General features: G+C 42.4%; 1 long non-coding RNA gene across 1 annotated transcript; it reads left to right on the plus strand.

The window, feature by feature from the left end:
- The first annotated feature begins 88 nt into the window (after positions 1-88).
- LOC116959157 lies at positions 89-1603 on the plus strand. The gene is made up of 2 exons (XR_004405694.2): positions 89-515; positions 1183-1603. It is a non-coding gene; the product is annotated as an uncharacterized LOC116959157 (long non-coding RNA).
- Positions 1604-4692: the final 3089 nt, after the last annotated feature.

Below are 4692 nucleotides of genomic sequence, written 5' to 3' on the forward strand. Positions count from 1 at the left end.
CGCCCGCCGGCAGGGGGCGCTGCGCCGCCCGCTGGGGGCGGGGCCCGAGCGCTGAGGGAGCGGCGCGAGGCGGGCGGGACGGCGGGCGGGGAGGGAGGAAGGAAGAAAGAAAGGAGCGAGCAGTGGGCGCCCTCAGCATCCCCTTTAGCCCCCTCCGCCTCAACCCCCCTCAGCCCCCGGCTGTGCTGCCAGCTGCTGCCTTCCCAGAGCGGGCCCCGCCGTGGCTGAGGTAACACCGCCAGCGCCGGAAGGTGGAGCTGAAACAGCGTTTAGAGCGGGTCAGCCCGGCGGAGGAGCGGGGGGAGAGGGAGGGAAGAGCGACGGCAACCCTCTGCCCGCCCTCCCCGGGGTTGTTGCCCGCGGCCTGCCGGTTACAGATCGCGTGGAGAGAAGAGATGCCTCCCGCTGAGGGAGCGCTGCCCAGCCGAGGGGTGCGGGAGCAGGAGCGGCCTAACCGCCCTTCCACCCGCGGGAGCTCTTTTTTTGTCAGCATCACAAACCAGTGAGAGTTAGAGGTGGGTTTCCAAAGAAAGCAGTGCAATAGTTTGTAGATGCTTATGAGAAATATTAAAAAGTGAGTGAGAACACATAGAGATGGGTCGTTTGGTACCCAGAGAGTTGATTTCACTTAACAGAAACTTGTCAGACACAGGCCATATCCCAGCCCTGCTCTGAAACACCGTGACATCCTTCACTGCTGCAGGACTGTGGCTGGGATGGAATTGGGCATTCACCGGCAAAGAAATGAACACATGAAAGAAGGGTGCCAGATAACTTCCCTGGGTACTATACATTACAAGGGAAAAAAGTGCATCTAACCCAGTCATGTTTTCCTGATCTGTTAGGATACACCTTTCCAAATTTTTGTAATGAAATCTTCAGCCAATTGCAATGAGATGAATTCAGATAGTATTTACTGTATTTTTTAACAGAATTTTTTTTCTCTCACTTTTTTCCTGTGAACAAGAATAAAGCATAGTACCACTTAAATATGTGAGTCAATTGTCTTGCCAAAGACAGCAGACTAAAATAATACTGTATCTATGTAGTTTTGGATGCTTCGTTCCGTTTTAGAAACCCACATATGCCTTTTTCAGTTACACATATTTTTCTGACACAAAATTTCTTGACATTTTCTGGTTTGTATTTCAGTTCAAAGGTGATTTTTTTTTTTTTTTCTAGGAATGGTGGGGAAGAAACTGAAGTAGTCCTGAGCTCTGTGTTTCCAAGGGAAGATGTGTTTCCATCTCTGACATACGTCTGGTCATAAAATCATGCTGAAGTTCAAAGCTATGAAATGATTTATTATCAGAAAAAAAGCCAAATAGGAACAAACTGAGGTAATAGTTTTAAAAGTATTAAAAGTTGGCATTTCCTTGAAGCTAAGTTGAAGGATTTGGACTGGTATTTTTTAAAGTTCATTTTATAAAATGAATTGATAAAGAATATCTTAGTTAAGAATTTCTCGTGTAAAGACATCATATTGTGTTGTAGAAGCTAGAAAAGCTTGTCAGCTTTGGAGACCAAAAATGTAAGTTCAATATGCATAGGAAAAGCTGCTGGTAAAGCTGATGGAACTTGAATAAATGATCAAATCTCAATAGCTTTGACTTCTCTTTTTATTGCTTCCAGGGTCTTAAGTCCTTCTCTTCGCCTTGGGTGGTATACAGATAAACGCTTTATGTTATATGACTTGTAGAGTACAAACCCTCAGGCTTGTGCATGTTTAATTTCTCATACTGTTGATTATTGCATTGAAATCGAGAGGACTATTCATAGTGCACACATATGTGCGTTCATGACATTGCCAGATGATTGTAGATAAATCTAATGCCTTGCATAACGATCACAGTAACTCTTCCAACATTTTTTTTTTCCTTGTAAGCATTTGGCATAATATGAGATGAAGTAGAAAAAGCAAATACAGGGAAGTAAGTAATGTCTACCATTTAGGTATAAACTTGGCAAGGTAGGTTGTTGGAGTCTTTTTCTGCTTTCAGCTGCCTTCTGTTTTCATCAGCTAGATGAAACCTTAAAGTGTGGTTATAAAACAACTGCAAAAATAGCGCTGAAAGGCTGCATTTCAGTTAGTTCGCTAGGCTCTGTATCAACTGCAGTCACCACAGTCAAAAACATTCTAATTGCCATTCCTGTAAGTTCTCCTTGGCATCTGATAGGCAAGTGGTATTCTTTCTGGCTCATGAATCATCACTGGAAATGAATAGTTCTAGAATAGAAAATGGGTTGATTGTGTATGAGCCAAAATAGAATCCAAAATAGAAGAGCTTATGCTCTTCACCATATTGTCTCTGCACTGGGAAGAGGAGTGTGTAGTAGTAGATGATGTAAATGATGCCAAATGAAAACAGAGATGTAGTGAGAAACAAAAGCAGAACTTTTGCCCAGTCATTTTTCTATGATGATATATTGTCATAGTGAGCAGAGATGATGTATTATCTGTCATGTGTCGTACAAGCGTACCAGTGCAGTAGCAGAGAGCACTGGGCTAGATGTGCAACACCGGAGCGTGGCTTTGCAGGTGTGCACTGTGCTTGCCAGTTACAGCAAGCATTGGTGAGCGCGCTGCCTCTGCGTGAAGGCTTCACAAACGGGGAAATGGTTTCTGTCTGAAGTTTTAGGCTTGGCTTTACAGGCATGTTTTTTTGGGGCTTGCAATTCCAAGAACTAGAGGGTCTATTGCGGTCATACTCTCTTTTGATGATGGCAGGTTTTGAATTCTTTTCCTTCCGCACCATCAGTCCCAGCCCCTACAGAGTCCTGCATCATTTCTTGTTAGAGAGGCTTTGCAAAGCAGGAGGTGATTTAGCACTAGGGAAATAACAAGCAGTAAGTGATTGGGAAATACTATAGAAACTATTTCACATAAATAGAAACATTAGATAAACGGAAGTATATCATGTAAAATAAACATATTTGAACACAGTTAGACATATCATTATACATAAAAAGCCATATTAAGGCACATCACATGAGTGTGTTTTTAACCAGCAACTTCTTTGCAATGTCATCACCAATTAGAGCTCCTTTTTTGATCTCACTGCTTTACCGTGACCTTGATTTCAGCATGTTTAAAATACATTTACTGCTTTTGGATTTTATGGTGACTTTTGTCTGAATGACTAAATGTGTTGAGTCCCATAAATGGATGCATGTTTACAATGCATTGCAGGAAATGTTCAAGTGGTACAGAAGTAAATACTAGGACAGATAAATGGAGAGAAGGTACAAATTTTTGAACATTGAGAACATTGGATAGGCAATGAACTATTGAATTAATACAAAACTGGGATAAAATATCAAGCTATATCAAAGTAAGAACTGATCTTTTTATTTTTCTATATCAGTAATGTTCTGCAGTTTTGAGATTGATGTTGGCATGTGTGTGTATATATATATATATATATACGCTAAAGATGGCAGGGGAAGAGGTTACTCTGTGCTCTCTGTGGATGCTGCTTGTCTTCTGTGCTTCTAAAGTGAGGAAAGGTTCTCTTCAGTATAATAATTTTCCATGTAGGTTACCAGGCAATGTGTAAATAAGGCTATTTTGTTCTTACATACAACTATGCTTGAAAAGGTTTTATTTAAAATACCCTATAATTCCTAACTCTGGTACAGCTCCAGGAATAGGAGCCTGACTATAGGTAAGGTTTGCGGGGTTATCAGTACATTTTGGAAAGTTATTTTCATTGCTCTGCATCTGTGGACCACAGGCAGATTAGTTTATAGAAGTGAGTCTGATGTAAGCTAGAGCATCAGATTTTATCACTATTTAATCTAAGTTACTTTTAAATACAGTGGTTGTTAACAGGGGGGAAAGAAAAGAAATTGCAATTCTTTTAGTGCTTGTGGTCCAATTGATTACCATTCTCATATTTTTGCGTGTGTTCTTCCCAGTTTATACTATAATAATATTACACATCGATAAGGGATTGAACAGTTCCACTGTGTTCCTGGTTTTCAGTTGTAAAAGCACTGATCCTCTTCATCTCTTCAAATAGAGCTTTTAGCCATTTGTTTAGCAGTTAGGAAGTATTGAGACTGGTGATGTTAAAAGTGTTTTCAGGTGACCCTTGCATGTATGCATTTATGACTACAAAATGATGAGGTCTTTTTTGAAGAAAAACCACTGTGATTTCTCTCCCATTTTGGAAGCAGATCCTATGGTTCTGAAAAGAGCTACCGCTGCAATCCTTTGTTCTGCCATAAAACAATGAAAATGTCTTCCTCCGATCCCTAGGGATTTGTTGATGTTATGCGTCTGCAAGGCCTAGATTTTAATTCATGAAAATGTTCAGAATTAGCTGACGTGCCTATTGTCATTTGTGCTGCTGCTTTTTTTAATTCTGAATTTCAAAGATCAAGCTGTGCTATAATTAAACGCTTGGTGTCCTCTCTTTGTAGTAAAAAGAATCACTGATGGCTGTGCCTTCGCTGTGGAAAGGCCTTGAATCGATGTAAACGGTTCACAGGCCCCTCTCCAGGACCGAATTTCACTCTCGCAGCCCCACCAGCGTGTGCAACCCCGCCCTGCTGAGCCGATCTCCGGCCGAGGCTCGCCCCGGGGATGTGCTGACTCGGGGGGGTTTCCCGGCAGCCTCTTCCCGGAGCTTGCCGGGATCCCGATAAGATGCGGTGCTCAGCCCCGGGCCGCGGCGGGCCGCCCCGGGG

Source organism: Tyto alba, unplaced genomic scaffold (assembly GCF_018691265.1).
Source record: "Tyto alba isolate M040663 unplaced genomic scaffold, T.alba_DEE_v4.0 Super-Scaffold_41, whole genome shotgun sequence".
Taxonomy (NCBI): domain Eukaryota; kingdom Metazoa; phylum Chordata; class Aves; order Strigiformes; family Tytonidae; genus Tyto; species Tyto alba.